Here is a 23,386-nt window from a genome sequence, read left to right as displayed (position 1 = left end):
CCAGGAAAAAGAAGCAGATAACCTACAACAGGAAAATTATCAAAATAACAACAGACTTTGATTTGGCCCACAGATCAAGGCCATGGTCTTAGCCTGGAGAGGGGATGGGTATGGGGGGCTGGGCAAGAGAAAAGAGAGATGGAGACAAGGCGGGATTCCATTCAAGTCTCGTTTATTCTTAAAATGGCTACAACTTATATAGGGTGGAGGTGGGCCAATGGGGCAGGAAGAAGGCATGGAGTGTTATCTGATAGGTCATCGTCACATCCAGATATATGACATAAGCAAGAGAGAATTATGGGTAATGTAGACAGACATGAAGATCATGAAAAATGTAGGCGGATGCGACAGAGGCCCACCGGAGGGTGAGATAAGGGGGCAACAGTGAGATATGCCGCTCCCTACAAGACTTATCAACACAAACTCTCAAATCGAGAAGGGTCTGGGGAGAAATATTCCAAGCCCTTAAAGAAAATAACTCGTGGGGCTGGGGATTTAGTTCAGCGGCATAAGCACCTGCCTTGCAAGCAGGCGGTCATGAGTTTGATCCCCGGTACCAATAAAAATGAAAAAGACAAAAAAGAAAAGAAAAGAACTTGCAAGCAAGACTGATATACCCAGAAAAACTCTCTCTCAAAATTAATGGAGAAAAAATATGTTTCCAGACAAGAGGAACTATGGGAGTTCATGGCCACCAACCCAACCCTACAGAGAGTGCTGAAGGATATTCCAGAGAGACAGAGGAAGGGATACCAGGATTCAAGCAACAGTGGCAGAGAGGCCTCAATGAATGGGGCAGACAGTGGAATGAGGGACTAAGATGGACAAATTATAGCAGTAAAGTGGAGAAGCAGACATGAGGCAGAGACGGTAAGCTATAACTTTAGTATAGATAGCTTTGATACACTATATAAAAAAAGGCAGAGGTCATTGTTAATAGTGTATCAGGATTTAAAAGTCACAGTAGTCTTATCACTCTGTTTAGTTTGAATTTAATTTGTTCCAGTCTGTCCACTCATATCAGATTTGAGGGCACAGACATCTGACCCAAAAATAGCAGGTTATACCATGGTAACTATCCTTAATTTCTTATTAACTTAAACTGAAACCCTGTATTACGTACAATGTCTTACTATCACTGATCTTGAATCTGATTTGTTAGCCACAGTTTTGCCTTGGCTGATTTTATTTGAATTTGATATGTTTGTTAGTATCAACCCTAAACGTGGAGGCAACTACTCTGAAGATGACAAGATGTAAAAGATATCCATACCAATTTTGATTATTAACAGCTCTCAAGTCCTAAATGTTTTCAAAGTTGTGTTTTTATAAAAATAGCTATGTAATACTATGCTTAACTATATTAAGCCTGATGATGTGGACAAGACTATTGAAAATAACAATAGAAGGAATAGTAACTATGGTAGATCACCTAATATTGTGGTCTTATGTGTCTTTTTTCATTGCATGTTTTTCTAGGAATTTGTTTTGCTGTCTTCTTATGATTTGTTTTTCCCTATAATACAGAGAGGATAGATATACATATAGAAATTCACACATGGGAAGATTTTTTTAAAACTATTTACAGGAACACATTATATAGTACAAGATGTAATGAACAGATACTCTGAAGAAGAAAAGACACTAAGAAACCCAATGCTAATTCTGTAGCATTATGATATAAAATCTAGCAATACTATTATTCACTGTTCAGAGTGGTATTAGTCTAGTCTCTTAACTTTAATTTCAGCATATGTAAAGATAGAGACAGCTACCTTAAAGAGAATGAGAGATACTATGGTAATTATTATTGTCTTCCCCAATGTCAGATCTTGAAGACCTAAAAATCCTTCATCATCCTGTAATGATCTGATTAGTTCTTTAATATGCAGTATGTATTTAATGTGTGTGAAGATGGGGACAACTATTTGGTAAGAAACTAGAAACAATTAGATAAACAGTGAAGATCTCCAATGGACTTGCTTTGAAATCTGTATTTCTTTAAATTGTTTCTTTTTGAACTGTTTTGGTATTTTTAATCTTACCCTCTTTAAGATAAAAAAAACTAGTGTTTAGGACTGATATTACTAAGTTTTTGTTAGATCATTGAGCAGAACTGTTGGCAGTGTCACCATTTGAGTGTCATTTTACATACTTTAATTTTGTAACCTGAACAGCCATTTCTAAGATTAAAATATGTAACTTATCAACTGGTGATTTCTTACTGTTTATTTTTATGTAATTCTGTATTATTTCTACCCTTTTTTTCTCCATGTATTTTTTTGTTTCTTTCTCTTTAAATAAAATTTTAAAAAAGAAAAAAAAAAGATTTTTGAAGATAGGATTGCAGCTAGTGATCATGAAAGGAAAGGTCTCTTAAAAATAACAAGGAACCAGGAAATAACAATTCAACAGCTGCAAGAGAAACAAGATTAATTTAAGAATGATAGGTATCAGTGAAGAAGCAGGGTCAACACAAATGAAATTAAAAGGCTATTTACAGAAGTAATACCAGAAAACTTCCCAAACCTGGGAAATGGATCTGGCATGCAGATAAATGAGGCATTTAGTACTCCAACTAGCCATAGCCAAAGTAAATCTACACCTAGGCATATAATGATCAAGATCCTAGAAATTCGACACAATAATGGAATATTAAAAACTGTTAGAGAAAAGAAACAGATCACCTATAAAGGACAACTAATCAGAATCATGGCAGACTTAACACAAACTATCAAGTCAAGAAGAGTTTGGAGTAAAGTGTTTCAACCCATGGGAAAAAAAAAAACAATTTCCAACCTAGATTGATGGACCCTGAAAAACTATCTTTCAAAATTATTGGAAAAATAATTTCCATATTACTTCCATAATAAAGAACAACTGAAGGAATTCATGACTACCAAACCAACCCTACAGAAAGTGCTAAAGAATATTCTAGAGAGAGATAATGATAATCTGGGAGGAAAAGATATTAACTATTGTTAATTTCTTATTGTCTTGTTTTGAACTCTTGTATTGTTTTCACAATTTTATTAGGTTTGGATTTGTTCTGTTCTATTTTATTAGATTTTACTTTGATGGTATGGGCAGGTATTTTAAACATAGTGAGATGAATTACAGTAATCATGGTTGGTTTCCTATTATATTGTTTTGAATCTTATAATGCTTTCTTGTGTTTGTTTAATTGGTTTTCATTCTGTTTTGTTTTGTTTGATTTTATTATGTGTGATGATATGAATAGCTGTTTTGAATAAAATGAGACATTACGGTAGCCATTGCTGATTTCCTATCATCTTCCTATCATGCTTTTGTTCTTTTGTTTTTATTGGTTCTATTCTGTTGTGTTTTATTTGATTTTATTATGTGTGATGATATTAACAACTTTTTTGAGGAAAATGGGATATTATAATAGTTATTGTTCATTTCCTGTTATCTGGTTTTGAAGTCCTGTAATATTTTCATTCTTTTGATCAGTTTTTAGTATTTTGTTACATTTGATATTATTTTGTGAAGGTATGGACAACTATTTTGAGGAAAACAAAGAGACATTATGTTAGCCACTGTTGATATCCTTTTGTCTTTTTGTGAAGTGCTGTGTTGCTTGCATTGCTCTGCTCTGATTTGCTTTGTTCTGTTTTATTCTGTTTTGTTTTGTTTTGTTCTCTTTAAAAAAGAAGAAAAAGAAAGCATATTACTGGCTTCCAGGAGCAGAGGTATGTAAATAACTACTAATTGAACAACTAATAGCTACTCTTCAAAGTGAAAAAAATGTTTTAAAATTCATTATAAATATACTAAAAATCTTGAGTTGAACACTTTAAATGGATGAATTTTATAGTATGTGAATTGTATTTCAAAGTAGGTATAAGAAATAAGCAAAATCTGAATGTTTCTTAATCCTTAAAGAAGTGATAATAAGTCTAAATCCTTCAGAGAGCAGCATGGGAAGGAAATTCCATATGCAAGGGAAAATGAGGTCCAAAGCGTGAAGACATGAAAGAGCACATTTCATTGAGGGAGCAGTGCAGTAAGGAATCCAGTGTGCTTCCAGGAGAATGTACTAAGTGTAAAGTGGTGAGGACTGAAGTTAGAAAGGAGTTCACATCTTTGTTTAAGGAGTTCTGCCTTTTTCCTGAAGGTAACTGAGAACTACAAAGTTTTAAGCAAGAGTGTCATAGGAGTGGCTATCTGCTGTCATAGAGTGAATTATTGAGATAACAAGAACTAGAAGCAGCAAGACCAATTATAGTGTCTCTAGCATCTGCAGGAGAATGTTAAGAACCAGCACCTTGTGGTTAGGATAAATCAGAGGAAAAGTATGGGAAAGTTGTTTATGCAAAAGTGAAAAGGGCTTGAAAACTCAGCTATTATGCTAAGATTTCTAGGTAGGGAGAAAGATAGATGACAGTACCAATGTCTGTCTTATAACAAAAAACCTGTATAAAGCAAATTCAAGGCATCTGGTCACCAGCATGCCACTGTACTGCAAGTGCACCACTGTGATCTACTACAGAGAAAATAATGGACTGGAGTCTCCAAGTGCTTTGAACCAACACTGCCCTAACACCAAGGCAAAACTAGCCCCAGATGCTCTCCGTCAATGACTGATGTGGCAGGTGTACAAAGGCAAATCTCTTCCTGAAAGATGTGAGATTTCTCTGACAGAACTTGGCTTAAGAATTTGTTGAGGAAACTTTCTCAGAACAGCACAGCAATTTGAGAATCAGGCAATCCAATTCTCTTTCCCTCTCTCTCACCCTCACAGAAGGCAGATCTGCACCAGTCTAACAATCTTCCCAGCTTTCTCCAGCTTCCTCCAATTTTCCTTTCACAGGGATTTCATTTAATTCTTTTTTTTTTTCAGTCTGAATCCAGGTTGGCATCTGCTTGCTGGTATTTATCAAAATAATAAATGGAAAAAAGAAATAGTTGAAAATAGTGATCTTTATTGCTTTCAGTGTGAATTTGTTTCACACTGAAGTTCGGTATTCATTGAATATTTTTGACAGTGTATACATAGCACGATTAGTAGAGCAACTAAAATCAAATACCACAAAAGACTTCTTAGCTACAGTTTTTATTCAAGGTTGTGTGATTTTGTATAACATATTAGTAACTTGGCTTTGGTTCAACACACTTTATATATTGCAGAGGAATACTGACTCATATCATATATTAAAAGGAATATTGTATAATACTATGGAGAAGAAAAAGAAAATTAGATTTTTAGGAATGTCCCAAATGTTTTAACTATATTCATGTAAAAGGAAGAGAAGATTAAGAGACAACAGTAAATTTTGATCTGAATGACACTGAATTTTGATCTGAGTTGATATTTTTCATATTTTCATCATTATATTTTCTCTAAATTTTCTAGAGTTGCAGTAAGATTTTACTAATTAGCAATATTTTATTGTTATAAAATATAAGAGCTTAATTTTTGAGGCAAATAAAAAGGATTATTTTCTGATTTCAAATACTTTGTCTAGATTCTTTTAGTATGTTGCCATGGAAATGAAAATAAGAAATGCTATACTTTTTTAAAACCTAGAAAGATGTAAACACAGGGTTTAATTGAAATTATCTAAATCAAATCCGGGGAGCTGAGGCTGCATGAGGTGCAGGCCCAGGGAGAGTTTAAGATCATTACTCCCAGTAGTTGAGTGCCCGCCCAGCTTCCAGCCACACTGGACTAGGCTCCAGAGATTTTGCAGGCCCAATTAGACCATGCCAAGTGACCATCATTCAATTAGGGGAGCTGAAGACAGGAGAGGTGAGTTCCAGAGCATCGGCTCTACCCCAGGGAGAGCTTTGGAGCATTACCCACAGTGGTTAGGAGCCCATGAGCTTCCTGGAACACCAAAGGTGGCACCACAGGTCCTGAGGGCCTGACTAGACCATGCTCAGCAACCTCCATTCACTCCCAGGAGCCAAGGATATAGGAGGAGATTTCCAACACGCCCAGGGAAAGATTTGGAACATCACTTGAAATGCAGAATACAGGAAAATGACAAGACTAAAGAACAAAATGCAATCTCAAACCTCCAGATCATCCCAAGAAGGCCTGGAGCCATGCATATAAGAAAAATATAAGCCATACACCAATACCAGAAACAATAGCAACTGAAATAAAGAAGCAACTCCTAAAAGCTATGAAGGAATTCAACTTACAAGTAATCTCCCAGGTAAAAGAAAAAATGATAAAAGTACTGAAAAAATGCTAAACACATCTAAAGAAGATGCAGTTAAAAAATTAGAGGAACAATGCAAAAAGATACAATTCCTGGATGAACAATATAAGAAACAAACAATACATGAAGCAGATTCAAAGAGATATATAGGAAATCAAAAATTCCATTGAAAGTTGGCAAAACTACCTAAATGAAAGTGAAAATAGAATTTCAGACCCCAAAGACAAGATTGCAGCTAGTGAAAAGGAAGAAAATATATTTTAAAAATAACAATAAACCAGGAAAAAACAATTCAACAGTTGTAAGGTGATGCAAAGAACAATAACTTAAGATTGATAGGGATAAATGAAAAAGAAGGGGACAACACAAATGATATCAAGAGGTTATTTACAGAAGTAAAAGCTGAAAATTTCCCAAACATGAGAATGGAAATTGACATAAGGATTAGTGAAGCATATAGAACTCCAAATAGCCATAAACAAAATAAAATGATACCCAGACATATAATAATCACCATCCCAGCAATTCAATATAAGAACAGAATATTAAAAGCTGTTAGACAGAAAAGACAGATCACTTATAAAGGGAAGCCTATCAGAATCACAGCAGACTTCTCAACACAAACAATGAGGTCAAGAAGAGCACAGAGTGAAGTATTTCAGATCCTAATGGAAAACGACTTGCAACACACACTGATTGTCATAGTTTCTGTGGCCCCCAGGCCTCATGAGTTTGCATTGTGCATTTGTGATGGTTCATTGTCTAGAGCTTAGATTGATGGTTCAGTGCTCCACCCACATAGGGGTGGAGCCAGGATGTGATGTAATGGCAAGAAGAAGGTGTGTCTTGCTCTTTTTGCTGGTTCCCGCTTGCTGTTTGCAGCTGCCATGAACTGTGGCCCAGCCATGCCCACTTGCCAAGGAGACAACTGAGTGTGGACTGAAATCTCCAAAAACTGTAAGAAATAAACCTTCCCTTCCCAACTTGGGCTTCAGGTATTTTGTCTCAGCGACAAGTAAAAAGTAACTAAGACACTGAGTATCCTAAAAAAAACTCTCCTTCAAAATGGAGGGAGAAATAAGATACTTCCATAACAAAGAACACCTGAAGAATTTCATGATCAGCAAACCAACCCTGCAAAGAATACTGAAAGACATTCTAGATACACATAGGAAAAAATACTAAGCAGGGGAGACAATTAAAAAGAATGAAAAGATAAAACAGCAGAAAGATAACATGTCAATAATAAACCAACATATAACAGTTAGAACCATTAATGTAAATGGTCTCAATTCACCAATTAAAAGAAGCAGACTGGCAGAGTGGATCAAGAAACAACATCCAACCTTATGCTGTCTACAAGAAACCCATCTAACCCAGAAGGAAATTAATAGACTGAAAGTCAAAGGTTGGAAAACAATACTTTATGCAAAAGGAACTCAAAAAAAAAAAAAAAGCAGAGGTAGCTATTCTGGTTGTAGACAATGTGAACTTCAAACCAAGAATGATCCAAAGAGATTAAGAAGGTCACTACATACCAGTTAGGGGAAAACTTCAAGAGGAAAAGATAACAATCTTAAATACATATGCACATAATTCCAGAGCACAACATATACAAAGCAAGTATTAACAGAAATGAAAAATCAAATAAGCAATAACACAATTATAACAGGAGACCTTAACACACCATTGACACAAAGGGAGAGATCAAACAGACAGAAAATCAGTAATAAATAAATAAATAGATAAATAAATAAATAACAGAACTGAATCACACCGTGAACAAATGGATTTGATAGATGTATACAGAGTGCTCCATCCCACAACACCAGAATATACATTCTTCTCAACAATACATGGAACATTCTCTAAAATTGGCCATATACTTGCCCACAGAACATATTTAAGTAAATGCAAAAGAACTGAAATTATCCCATGCATGTTATTGGATCATGTCATGAAACTAGAAATTAACGATAAAAGAAACTGCAAAAGCCCCACAAACACATGGAAATTGAATAATATACTCTTGAGAAATGAGTGGGTCACAGAGGAAATTAAAGAAGAAATTAAACAATATCTGCAAGCAAACAAAAATACAAATACAATTTACTGGAATATGTGGGATGCAAGGAAATTGGTCCTCAGAGGAAAATTTATTGCACTGAGTTCTCACATCAGGAAAAGAGGATGCACACAAACAACCCTATGCTACACCTCAAACACCTAGAAAAATAACAGCAAGTCAAGCACAAAGACAAAATAAGAGAGGAACTTATAAAAATCAGAGTAGAAATCAATGCAATAGAGACTAAGAAAACAAGCCAAAGAATCAATGAATCAAAGAATTGGTTCTTTGATAGAATAAATAAAATTGAGAAGGCTTTAGCCAACTTTATTCAAAAAAGAAAAGAATAATCTCAAATTAATGCAATAAGGAATGAAAAAGGTGAAATCACTGCAGACTCTGTGAAAATACAGATCATCAACACCTGTATCAAAAACCTCTACTCTCATAGGTTCGATAACACAGACGAACTGGAAAGATAACTAGAAACACATGAACTACCAAAGCTGAGTCAAGAAGATGTAAAACTATTGACTAACCCAATTTAAATTAATGAAATTCAAAATATAATTAAGTGGTTACCTACAAAGAAGAGCCTAGGCCCAGACGTTTTCACTGCAGAATTCTACAAAAAACACAAAGAAAACTTAAGGCTGACACTCCTCAAACTCTTCAATGAAACTGAAAGGGAAGCAATTCTTCCTAAGTCATTCCTGGAAGCAAATTTTACTCTTTACCAAAACCTGAGAAAGACCCAACTAAAAAAGAGAACACAGGCCAATCTCCCCAATGAACATAGATGCAAAAATCCTCAATAAAATTTCGGCAAACAGAATGCAACAAATCATTAAGGAGATTATATACCATGACTAAGTGGGATTCATCCCAGGCATGCAGGGATGGTTCAAAATATGTAATTCAATAAACATAATCCACCATACCAATAAAGCCAAAAATAAGATTCACATGATCATTTCTATAGATGCAGAAAAAGCTTTTGCCAGGTCCAACACTCATTCATGATATGAACCTTACAAAAAATTGGAGTATATAGTCTTTACCTCAATATGATAAAGACCATCTATGACAAACCAGCACCATATTAAATGGCCAATAACTGAAAGCCTTTACCTTAAAATCAGGCACAAGACAAGGATATCCCTTATCACTGCTTCTATTCAACATAGTACTGGAAATACTAGCCAGAGCAATTAGATAAGAGAGAGAAACAAAAGGAATAAGGATAGAAAAAGAAAAAGTTAAATTATAATTATTTGCAGATGACAAAATACTCTGCATAGAAAACCCAAAAATCTCCATTGAAAGATGCCTAGATATAATATATAAATTCAGCAATGTAGCTGTATACAAAGTCAATACACAAAAATCAACATCATTCCTATACACTAACAACAAAATCACTGAAAGCAAAGTAAGAGAAGCCACACCCTTCACATAAGCATCCAAAAAAATGAAATACTGAGGAATTAATCTCATGAAAGTAGTAAAAGATCTCTTCAGGGAAAATTATAATACCCTGAAAAAAGAAATTGAAGAGGACCTCAGAAAATGGAAAGACATCCCTTGTTGATGGATAGCAAGAATAAATATTGTGAAAATGGCCATTCTCCCAAAACTGTTATACAGATTCAACGCAATCCCAATAAAATACCTTCAACATACCTCATAGGTCTAGAGAAATCACTCCTAAAATTCATCTGGAGTGAGAAGAGACTTAGAATAGCAAAGAAAGTTCTAAGCAACAAAGGCAAGGCAGGAGGCATCACAATTCCTGACTTGAAGTTATACTACAAAGCAACCATAGCAAAATCAGCATGGTAGTGGAATCACAACAGATCTGAAGATCAGTGGGATAGATTAGAAGATACAACACAATTACAAACACACTCAACCACCTTATCTTTGATAAAGGGGTGAAACATGTTCACTGGAAGAACAATAGTCTGTTTAATAAACGGTGATGGGGAAACTGACTCTCCATATGCCAAAAACTAAAGCTACACCCATGCCTATCATAATGTACTAAATTAAGTGGAAATGGATCAAACTCTAAATCTTAAAACAGAAACACTAAATCTATAGGAAGACAAATGAGGTAAAAATCTTGATGATATAGGGATAGATAGAGAATTCATGAACAGGAATCAAACCACATGGGAAATACTTCCCAGGATCAATAACTTGGATCATGTCTTATTAAAGAATTTCTGCATGTCAAAAGAAATCTCCAGCATAGTGAAAATAAAACCCAAAAACTGGAAAAAAATCTTAGTGAACTGTCCCTCAGACAAGGGACTTTTATCTAAAACATATAATTTTTAAAAATCAGATTCCCAAAATTCAAAGACCCAGTCAAAAATGGGCACCCAAGATGAATACACAGTTCTCAGATGAAGAAATACAAATGGCAAATAAATACATGAAAAATGTTCACCATCATTAGTCATTAGAGAAATGCAAATTAAAACATCACTGAGGTTCCATTGCATTCCAGAAAGAATGGCCAGGATAAACAAAACTATCAACAACAAATGCTGGAGAGGCTACAGAAAAAAGGAACTCTCCTGCACTGTTAGTGGGAGTGTAGACTGCTGCAACTACTGTGGAAATCAGTCTGGAGGTTCCTCAAAAAACTGGAATTAGAAATCCCATTTGACCCAGATATTCCACTTCTAGACATATTCCCAGAAGAACTGAAAACGTCATACCACAGTAATATATGTGCACCCACGTTTATAGCAGCACAGTTTGTAATAGCCAGATTTTGGAAACTGAAGTGTCCATCAACTGAAAAATGGATTAAAAAAAAGTTGTGGTGTTTTTATACAATGGAGTACTACTCAGCTAAAGAATTATCACATTGAGATATTTATAAATAAATGGACGCAACTTAAGGCCATACTGATAAGTGAAATAAATCAAACTCATATGTATAAATTCCATATAGTCTCTCTAGTGTAAAAAATGGTAAGAATACATATGATTTTATGGTAATCATGATTCCCCATTACATTGCTTTGAAGCCTTATAATGTTTTCATTCATTAGTTGGAATGGTTTTATTCTGTTTTGTTTGATTTTATTATGTGTGATGGTATGAACAGCCATTTTGAAGAAAACAAGACATTATGGCAGCCAATCCTGATAAAATATCATCTTGTTTTGAAGTCCTACCATGCTTTTGTTCTCCTGTTTCCATCAGTTCTATCATGTTGTATCTTATTGGATATTAATATGTATGATAGTATAAACAAATTTTGTATGGAAAATGAGATAATATAGTAGCCATTGTTCATTTTCCGTTATTTGGTTCTGAATGCCCTGTAATATTTTCATTCTCTTGTATGGTTTTATACTATTTTGTTTTGTTTGATACTATTGTATGTGAAGGTATGCTCAAATATTTCAAAGAAAGAGACATTATGGTAGCTACTGTTAATATCTGGTTATCTTGTTGGAAGTGCTGTGTTGCTTATATTGTTCTGTTCTGATCTGCTTTGTTCTGTCCTCTTTTGTCTTAATCTCTTTAAAATAAAAAAGAACAAGAAATTCCTACCCTTTCTTAATAATTTGCTGCTACTGTAAAACTCCCTTATAATATTTTGTGTGTGACACACCAGTGGACACAGATAAAGATTCTTTGACAGGAAAAAAAAAGAAAAGAAATTATCTAAATCATTCCTTGACCATCTAATGCAAAATAGTTTCACAATCTTTTTTATTAGAATCATATTTGAGATATCACCCAAATAAATTATACTGTTATCTCTGAGAATTATACTATTAGCTTTGAACAGTAGAATTATGTATACCCATTGCTCATTAATGGTGAAACAATATTTAAACAGAACATAATTCTGAAAAGTGGAATTTTAGAGACACCAATATCTATATGCAGTTTGTTTTAGTTATTCTTTCCAACAGCACTGCAACTTACTTTTGAGAGTTTTTTTCCTCCTTTTATTCCTTGTCTTTTTCATAAAACCCAACCCCTTAACCTGGCTCCCTTTTTCCCAAGACAAGAACACCAGATGGCACAAGCCTGCACCTAGAAAATAAAAAGAATATTTTAGGATATCCTTGAAAGATTTCATTTCACTTGCTTCATTATGTCTACAGAAAGTTAGCTGCTCAGTGATTGTGTCATTAGATCTCTCAGTCAGAAGCCATTCAGAAATAAAATACAAACTCTGTATAAATTTTGCCAACATCCAGAAAAGTCATAGAAATAGAACTCCACATTAAAGAATCACCAGATATAGAAAATGAAAATAAGTATTCAAAATGTTTGAAGCAAAAAAGTCATTAAAGTGTAAAAAATAATAACATTATTTAAAAATATGGAATCAGTTTTCTTTCTTTGAAGAGACTATACTCAGTCTGATGTATTGAGCTCAGAGCCATAACCTTCAGTTTTAACTTCTTGCTGTAACAGAGTTCAAGCCAAGATCATAAAGTCTTGGTAGCGCTCCTAATAAGTCAAGGGTCTCATGATGATGTGATAATGCTGAAAAGGAAAACAAACTTGAAAAATATTGAACGTATTCTGGAATAAACAAAGTAATCCTTTATGCACATCTTGAAGTTGACTAACATCAACTTCAATCTCAAGTAAGTATATTTTCAAAAAGTAAATGGTTCAATACATAGAACAATAGGACTTGATATATAAGCAGTCTCATTTCATAATACATAGCAACAACAACAAAGAAAGCAGATCAATATTGCAAGTTTCTATTATAAGTACTCATATATAATATAACAATATCAGATAAGAATTAAAGAAAATGAGTTCTCATACTTGTCCTTTACTAGCTATGCTAATTATAATAAGCAAAGTGAACTTGCTTATAATTTCTTTCAAGAAATAACAAGGTTTAAAAAAATTACATATAAATACTTTGAACATCACTAAAGATTATTATTATTTCACCAGGGTTGTTTGGTGCTGAGCATTGAACCCAACATATTATCATACGAAATCCCAATCATAAATACTTTTAGCCTCTTATGTGTGAGTATGTGTACTGGCAACTGAATCCAGGACCCCACACATGTTAAAGTGTGAGCTTGAACACTGATTTACATCCCTATCCTATGAAGCAAAAGAGATGATTGCTGCATCTACCGCAGTAATTTATGTATATGCAGGACACCAAAGAGGTGGTAATGTGGAAAACTGATAGTAAATAGTAAGAGGCCTCTAAGAGGAAGGACAAGACAGAAGGCTGCACAGACGCACACATGTACATACACCAACACACACACACACACACACACACACACACACACACACACACACACACAATCACCCCTACTCAAGGACAGCAATGGAGAGCAACTTGTGTGACAAAAAGAATTCTACTATCTAAAAGCAAATTAAAAATGCTTAAATTACTGATAAAAAATTTCCATACCTTAGCATGGTAATGCAGACCTGTAATTCCAGTATTTGGGAGGATGAAGTTAGTAGCATTATGAGTTCAAGTCCAGCATGACCTATGTAACAAGAACCTGTCTCCAAAACAAATGAAAAAAATCCAAGAATTTTGTATTTCATTATATACTTAATATTATTTCAATAAATAAAATGCTTCTTCATTCTTAAATGTATAATATGAGAAGAATAATAACCCTACATCATAACATTCACCAAAACATAACCCTAACTCAGACTATTCATGAAATAGATTTCTATGTATTTTTAAAAACTTAAAACTAGCACTAAAAATAAGTTTGTGATCTGATGCGAAGATGAAAACTTTCTAAGCATAAGAGCAAAGTTTAAAGCCATAAAATCATTAACATAATTTAATAAAAATTAAAATGTTATATGTGTCAGAATGTCATGCACAAAAATTAAACATAGTCTCAGATAAATGGCAAAAGTTTATAGACCTTGTAACTCAGGAGAATGAGGCAAGAAAATCACCTGACCTCAAGTTGAAACTCGCCTGAGCAACACAGGAAGCTCATCTATAAAAGCACAATAAAATAAAGCACAAAAATAAAATAAAAATAAAGTACAAAAAATTAAAATAAAGGCAGACTAACTAAGGAAATACCTATATTTCCCTAAATTAAACAACAACAACAACAAAAAAAAAAAAATCCTCAGCATCACAAAAAAAGGAAAGCAGACTTATTAAAAGGTAGAGGGTGCTACTACAATGGGGAATTGTGATGGTAGAGGGCGATGAGGCCAGACCCAAAATACAAAAGGGACAAATAAATATGGAGCAGTGAGGTGGGTAAGTGGGAAAACTAGGAGAGAGAAACACCAGGGCTGAACTGGGCTGTGACTAAACCAACCTGACATGTTTATTGCTAAAGGTAGGATAGGGTGATTCTGAAGATGACAGATAAGAAATTTCATCATATGTCAAGGATAAGAGATTTTGCTAAACTGACTCACCAGGACTCTTGCTCAAATTGGGCTAAGAAGGCACAGCCACTGGATTAAGAAAAATCCCAAAGTTAGGAAATTCAGAAAGCAGAACCTTACTCAAATTAGTGGAGAGAGTCTTTGTCACTTATTAACAAAGGATTCATACTCTTCACATGTAAATACTAATTTAATCATTATAAGGTCGAGAGTCCAATAAAGGTTTGATATGAAACCATTCACAAGAGAAAATTAATAGTTAAGAGATATATATTTAGGTCAATTTTCATACTGAAAATTGTAAGTTTAAAAGCAAAGCCACCATCTCCCTCCTATCAACTTGGTGAAGAATGAATAAAAACCATAACAAACTTATATGACTTATGGAATGTTGACACAATTTTTCGGAAAGGTCATTTGATGATATAAATTATTTGACTAGTTTAAGAGAATTTGCTCAGTACAAATTATCTCTCTAGTTTAAGGCAATTTCCCCAGTATCTTAAATAACACTAGATTCTCTATCTCATACTGGGGCAAGAGTGAGATAAACAAAATGCCACACAGTAAAAATCTTACAATCTACTGAAAAGTAAGCTTTAAAATATTTTTAGAAATAACTAAACAATCATTTGTGGTTCAAGTGTTATCATGAAAATGTATAGATTAGCATGAGAGTAAATAATGAGAAGACCTAATCTAATCACAGGATTACCAGATCTAGGAATTCAGAGAAATGGCTTTTCTGCTGACTATGAGGGATAAGTAGAGCATCAGATAAAGAAAGGGAGAGGGATAAGGAACAAAATCCAAGGAGAAGGACACTAGGTGAAAGCTTCTGAAAAATGGAAAAATGTTGGTATACAGCATAGTATGAAAGAGTATGGCAAAAATAGTAAAGTTTTGGTAGGGAGACTTAAAGGATTTGCATCTTACAATGAATAAGTCAGTGCATTTATGGAGGAGGATAAATTGACCAAGTTATAGTTTTAAATGATCCTTTGGCTGGTATGCAGAAAATTCTTTGGGCAGGGTCTAAAGGAAGTTGAGGAACATCAACCGGAAGGCCACTGGTAATACTGAACTTTACTTGGCTCTTGTACTCCCAGGAGAATAGTAACAAAATTTCAACACAGTGCATTCCAGGAAATAGTTTAAGGCAAAAGATACTCCTTCTCCAATAACTTAGCCAGCATTTCCAGTGACATTTTCTCCTCTCTTCTGTAACACTAGAAGATGACTCTCTTGCATACCTGTGAGAAGGCCAATCAGACTCTTCCTCCAGTTCCACCAGTTTCCAATGCTTTGTTACATGAATAGTTAACTTAATCAAGGATTACTTCTCTCTCTGAAAACAGCGGGATACTAAGATAAACATTCTTATCCAGCTGAGACATTCTCTGATTGCAAAAGTATCTCAAATGTAAAATATCTAGCCCTATAAAATCTCTACAGAATATGGGGACACTCTGATATGCAAATCTAGGATGTTTTCCTTATTCCAATAAACTGATTAAAATAAATCCCCTTTGCTCAGTTTATCTTTGATATTATTAAAATAATGATATGAAATGGTGTATTGAAACAAAGAAGAACTTGAATTTCATTCTGAATAAAAATTTATAGAATTTGAAATAAGGCATTTGTTACCAGGGACAAGTTCTTAGCCTCTGCAACTCCTTAACTAGGCACAGGAGCTAGGTAAATAGTGGTATTATTACCCAACAGAAATAAACTCCTGAAAAAGAAGCAGGCTAGGAAAAGAACAAGATCAGGTCTGGAGATAGTAGGTGTGAGGAGCCTGAAAGATGTTCTAAGTGAAGATGTTCTAAACAAAGATGTTAAAATATAAATTGAGAAGGAAATCTGGGAGGGAAACAAAAATCAGAGTGAATTGTCAACCAAATTTGCATTTAAAAGCCATAGGGTCTGTCTTAGTTACTTTTTTCTCCTTGTTAAGACAAAATACCTGACACTCAAAGTCAAGCAAGGAAGGTTTCTTTCTTATAATTTTGGAAGTTTCAGTCCATACTGAGTTGTCTCCAAGCAGCAAGGTGCTGTGTTGAGGCCACAACTCTTGGGCACTGCAAACAGCAAGCACAAACAGCAAAAGAAAGAGAAAGACACATCTTCTTCCCACTCTTGTTACATTTTATGCTGGCTCCACTCCCTGGGTAGGGAGTAGGTGTAACATTCAAAACACCAATCTGAGCACTGGACTATGAACCAATCACAAATGCTAGATTTGGCCACGTCCATGATTGCATGGCAATTTTGGTGTGACCCATCTGAATGTAAACCATAAACAGGGACCCAGGTGGCTGAAGCAAAAGGATCACAAGTCTAATCCAACCTGAGCAGTTTGCAACTTAGTGAAAACCTGTCTCAAAAAGACTGGAGTAGGGAGGTGAGACCATCAGAGCAAAAAAAGCCAAAAAAAAAACACCAAAAAGCCAAGAAAATAATAACTAAGAAAAGAGAGGGAGAAAAGGATGCAATTGTTAAAATTGTGAGATTTCAATTTCTGTAAAAAATACAAAGAATATACAGAATATCACAGAAAAATATATCAAAAGTTACTGTATCAAAAGTTACTTTGGTGTAAAGTTATATCTATTATTTTTAAAAGTTTTCCTAATATTACTACCAAACTGTATATTACTTTAATTTGAAAACCATAAGTGTTATACATAAAAGTTGTATTTCATTTAGTGATAGGTCACCAGAGTTTTTAAGTGATACTAAATAAAATTTTCACAATTTAAATGTCATAAATGTCGACTTGAATGAGCTAAGATTTCTTTTTATTAACACATGTGGAAAATGTTGGTCCAAATGTTTTTAGCACAAAAATATGAGATCTGACCAAAACATACTGTGAATGTTTAAAATTTTAAAATTGATTACAATAAAAAAATATATTGCCATTAATTTACCTCAAAGTACTGCTTACTTCTTACTTCAAACACATGTAGCTCACCATTCTTGCCACTTTCTGAATCAGTCCTAAAAGTTGTCTTTTAAGAATGTCTTTAGTGTCTCTGCTTGTGGCTTCCTGTATGCCCTAAATTAATTCTAAATGTTTACTTTTCCTATTCATTTTAACTTTAGGGGAGAGTCGTAAGTCTCACAATGCCAGATCTAGAGGATTAAGACCCACGCTTTTATTTGACAGAGACTGCTATAAATAATCAATGGAAAGTGACCATAAAATATGGTGAATGTTTAAATTAAAAATCACAGTAAATGATACATTGCCATTAACTTTGCCCTCAGAGTAATGAAAATATCGCTTCACCTCAAACACATTTATTTCATCTTCTTAGTAATGTGTCTTTTACTGTTAAAATTTTTCTCCTAAATTAAATGTTCGCCATATCCTCTGATCATCCTTTGTAGATTATGGGGAAGAAATCAGAGAGAATAAATAACCTGTGGGTCAGTAAAGGAGGAATATAAGAGAAGAAATAATCTCTAAAGTTTCAAAGAGGCCAACTTCACCAGGGTCTTAGGGCCACTTGAAAAGACAGTCAGAGAGAAGGAGAAGCCTCCTTTCTGCTGAAGTTAACACACCTGTTATCTATGACGTTAACTGATCTACTGCTGAAACTCTAGCTGAATAAAAAAAAAAAAAAAATCAAACTGTTGCTGCTAAAAATTAGGTTTCTGGATCTCTTTCTAAAGTGGTATAAATGAAACTAAAAAACAACTTCAGAAAGAAAATTGATCTAGGCTCCTGGTGTCCAAATGTTTAAATCCATTGACTCTCAAAAATAACTCATTGAGAAAGAGGGTTAGACATCTAGATAATAGCTTCCAGCTAAAAAGCAAAAGAGTAATAGAGTAGGTTTTGAATAGATCAATGAGTTTCTAGCCACAGGCAAGTCCTTCTGCCTTTAATGTGTGTGTGTGTGTGTGTGTGTGTGTGTGTATGGCAGGGGAGGTTTTCCTAAGAGTTTGCCACACTTTGAAAACCGGATTGGGGATTTGTCTTAAAAGATAATGACTACTACTTTTTTTTTTTTGTCCTTTTCTTTTTTATCGGTACCAGGGATCGAACTCACGACCGCCTGCTTGCAAGGAAGGTGCTTGTGCCGCTGAGCTAAATCCCCAGCCCCAATGACTACTATTTTAATTTGCATTTTTTGAATGACCAGTGATAAATAAGAATCATATTTGTAAATATCACATGGCCTCTCTAGTGTAAAAAGTAATAAAAACTGTAGGAAATAAGATCCAAAATGTGTAAAAGCTATTGTAAAAAAGAAAGGGAAGGAATGTACTCTAAAGGATATAACTGCATGTATGTTTAAGTGTGAAAGATAGATAACCATATTATTGTTTTTGTTGGATCATTGAACAGAACAGTTTGCACTTTCTTTGTTTGATTGTGCATTTTTTATGCTTTAATTTTATAACTGGAACAACTATTTCTAAGATGACAATACGTAATTTATCAACTAGTGATTTCTTAGCATTAATTTTTTTGAAATTCTGTATTATTTCTACCCTTTTTTCTATTTTGCTTTTTTCTTTAAATAAAAATGACAATGATTACTTGCAATAATAATAACAATAATAATAATTTTAAGAAACAAAATACACCTCTAGATCTAGATCTAGATCTAGATCTAGATCTAAATAGATGGGTAAATAGTCAAACAGTTATAGAAAATAGAAGTCTGCTCTATATACCCCAAAACCGGCTCAATCCCCCAACAAGCCCACACCCAGTCCCCTCAAAGAGAGGCTTCCCTGGGTTAAAGAGGTGTTGAAAACCTGGCAGCAAGTTACTGCAGTACACAAAGACAAATTTGGGGGTGAGAAAACTCAGTCTATTTTTTCTGGGATTAAGAATTATAGCTGCTAGTGAATATCAACAAACACAGCTCTGTTTTCTAGCGCATTCAAATATTATATATTGCTATCTTTTCACCCAGTCACACAATTCAAATTTTCTCTAACTTTAGTTACAATAGAAGTACCTTGGTTGGACTTCAAATCATCTTAAACTGAGTTTATCCTTCTTTATCTCCACATTTGCTTCAGCGAAGATTCCACAATGAAACAAAAAGTTAAAAACAATTTGCAGTTAAGAGTTCATATATTTCATAATAACATTAGCCACAAAGGCTAATAAGGAAAATCATCTTAATGAAATGACACAAATGTATTTGTACCTCTTTAACAGAAAGCATAAATTAGCAGAAGTAAGTTTGTAATATTTTAGAATATCTCACTTGATCATCTTGCTGTCTCCTTTCTTTATTAAAAACCAATTCATTTTAATTATACTTGATTCCATGTCTTAATTTTTAAAAGAGATCAAATACATCTTTTTCATTTTGTCATATTTGAATTTTGCTAAATGTCTCTTTCAACTTTTTGAGTTCAAAAGGTTTTATTAAAGTGAATTAATAAGAATTTTTAAAAGTTAACGGTCTTAGGCATTTCCTTTTATTTCTGTGGTCTCAGTTTCTAATAGGCCTAAAAAATATACCTGCAAAGTATGGAAATCTTTCTCAAAAGACAAAACCATTTATTTTTCTATATAATGACTAGTTTTGATCACAGTAATAGAAAGATTTATCTATGATTTTTAATGCATTAAATTCAAAATTTCTTTTTTCTTGATAATAAAAATTTAGTAGATATTTTCATTTTTAAATTGATGCCAAACTGGCAAAATATTTATCCTTTCGTTTTACTGGCTCCCTAAATCCAGGCAAGTCTCACACAGACACTCACTAAACAGCAATTGCCAAATGCAAACATTCATGAGTGTTGAGTAAAAATATGAGGAAAATTGAAATGCATGACACCATAAGAGACTACAGCCCAGTCGCAGGAGACAACTATCATTCAGCATCAGCCAGCATTTGCTAAAAGAGAATGTGAATAAAGTTAAATCTGAGCTTCCAATACAAATCAAAAATTCTGAATATATATATATATATATATATATATATATATATATATTTAAAACCACAAAACAAAAACCCAACTTCCCCATTGCATTTAAAAATCTCTAGCTCTCTAGCTCTATCTATATCCATATATAGCTTAAATAAAACTTTTGATGGTTAAACCAAACAAATGAAAACTATGGTCTATAACCAATTATTATTTTATTTCTGCAAAAAGAAATCCCAACATGATGTAATTGCTGAAGGCTTTTCTTTTCCTGTTCCTGAAATTTCCATCATACTTGTTTCTTAAAAATTGCTATTTAAATTATACTATCTGGAAGGTAATATGAACAAGAACAGTTATCATACCTTCTAGTTTATAAAATCAGAAAAAAAATCTAACACTAACAGAAATGCAACACAAGATAGCTAAGTTTTGAGAATGGAAATGAGAGAGCTTGATTAAGAAAATTGCCACAGATTGTAGCATAAGAAAGCCTACATATAAATGAAGCAATAATCAAAGATTTTATTCATACAAATGAAGTACTTCAATTTGTGAAGCATTGGGTCCAGAATTCCAAATAATAGCAATGAAACTGCATGCAAAGCTTCATCTATTTCTAAGTTGCCAGTGACTAGTTTGGATCTCAAACAACTACTCCTATTGACAACTTATTGTAGTAAATTCCTATCAGTTAATCAACTGGCTAAGTATAATACAGGGGAAGATTTACTAACTTTTATCTTCATCAATCATATTAAAATTAATAATGCAAAACATCAAACATTTAAGAATCTTAATGCTAAACCACCACCAAGTCTTGGCAACCAAGACACAACAAGAAATCAAAACAAAGGGGAGATTTTAATAGTACAGCTGGTGGTTTTTGCAAGCCAAATTGTTTATAGGCATTGAGTATCAAACTAGATAGTTCTTGAAGGACTCAAAAGAATGAAAAAATACTGAGACAAGTGTACTGCCAGCTTCTAAATCACATATTCTAAAAGGTATGAGGCTAAACCACCACCATACCACCATAGCTTAATGACCTCCATTCTGTTCCATCTACTTTGGCCCTTGTAATAAAATACAAAAGTTTCATATTCTTTAATTTTGCCATTACCAGATGTTGGCTTGTCCTATGTCTAAATATCTTCACTTGCGGGTGAATCAATAAGCAGCAAAGAGCCTCTCTGAAAGAAACAGCTCAGATGTTGTAATACAATACCCTGGAGAAAATCAGATAGAAGGCGATAGATCCCTCTTGACCCAGGAAGAAACTAAAGGGAAAAAAATGGAAAGAAAAATGTAGACAGAAGGCTGTAGCCGGATGTGCCCTCACCAGAGCTGGTCCCATTGTGTATGAAACGTCACAGAAATCTGAAGATGTGAGCGGTCATGGTGAAGTTGGAGACTGGAGAGCCCAAAGTCCTCAGTGGGAGGATGGGGTCACAGAGGGGAGTGGCAAGCAGAGAACAGCACTGGCTTGGAGAGCTGCACCAGCTTGGCTCGTGGTGGGAGTGCATGACTGCTGGGTGACATTTTGGAGTCAAGTAGGATAAGCCTGGTACCAGAACTGCAGCAGCTTCAGTCAGCCATTCCTAGCACAGAGCAGATTGGTGAAAATTGTGTGGACTGAGTCCTGCCCATGGGTGTGATCCAAAAGACAAGGACGAGGTCTCCCTGAAGCTATCCCTAACCAGCTCTATCAGTGCAGCAAACACTAATGTGGTAAAGACCCCCATGGTTGTCTAACTCAGAAGGGGCCAGCCTGCCCCATGCCTGCTTGTACTTCAGTGGTCACCAGCAGACTGGGGAGGGCAGCTTCAGCCAGTACAGGAAGTTCCAGGGGCCCCCACTATCGACTTGTCTGGAAGAAACCAGAAACATGAGAAGAGGAAGAAGCAAAAGGAAGTCTCCAGCCTCCAACCCAAACAGCACTGGCTCAGGAGAGGTAAACACAGAGATCAGGGGTTGCACACCTGTAGTTTTGGAAAAAACAGCATTTGACATAAAGAATTATCTTTGTGACATTATAAAAGAACTCAAAACAGAAATATTAATATGTGTAAAGGATGATATAAGAAAAATAATAGGAGCTGGGGATTTAGCTCAGTGGCATAAGCACATGCCTTGCAAGCAGGCAGTCGTGAGTTCGATCCATGGTACCGATAAAAATGAAAAAGACAAAAAAGAAATTTAAAAAAAAAGAAAAATAATAGAAGAAATGCTAAGTACCTCTCAAGAAGACACAGATGGAAGAATGGAGGAGCATAGAAACAGGAGAGAAACCTTTGATGAAGAGTATAAAAAAATCTAGAATACATGATACAGATTCAAAGATATTACCAGGAAATTAAAAATTCCATTGAAAGGTGGCAAATCTCCTTGAAAGAAACTAAAGATAGACTATCAAACCTTGAAGACAGGTGTACAGCTTGCAACAGCAAAAGGAAAGATCTCTTAAAAATAACAAGGAATCAGAAAGTAACAATACAAAGACTAGAAGATGACAAGAGGATCTACAACTTAAGAATAAAAAAAGTGAGTGAAGAAGCAGGGGTAAACACAAATGAAATACAAAGGCTATTTATAGAAATAATTAAAGAAAATTTTCCAAACATCGGCAAAGGAAATGATATTCAAATATATGAGGTATACAGAACTCCAGTCAGCTATAACCAAAATAGATCTACACCCAGACATATAATAATCAAGATTCCAAAAAATTCAACACAGAACAGAATATTAAAATCTGTCAGAAATAAGAAACAGAACCCTTATAAAGTAAAACACATCAGAATGACAA

This window comes from Cavia porcellus, unplaced genomic scaffold (assembly GCF_034190915.1).
Source record: "Cavia porcellus strain 051 isolate PalLab524CR breed Dunkin Hartley unplaced genomic scaffold, mCavPor4.1 scaffold_5, whole genome shotgun sequence".
In the NCBI taxonomy this organism is placed as follows: domain Eukaryota; kingdom Metazoa; phylum Chordata; class Mammalia; order Rodentia; family Caviidae; genus Cavia; species Cavia porcellus.
The sequence above is the reverse complement of the archived record's forward strand: the minus strand, read 5'-3'. Positions refer to the sequence as shown.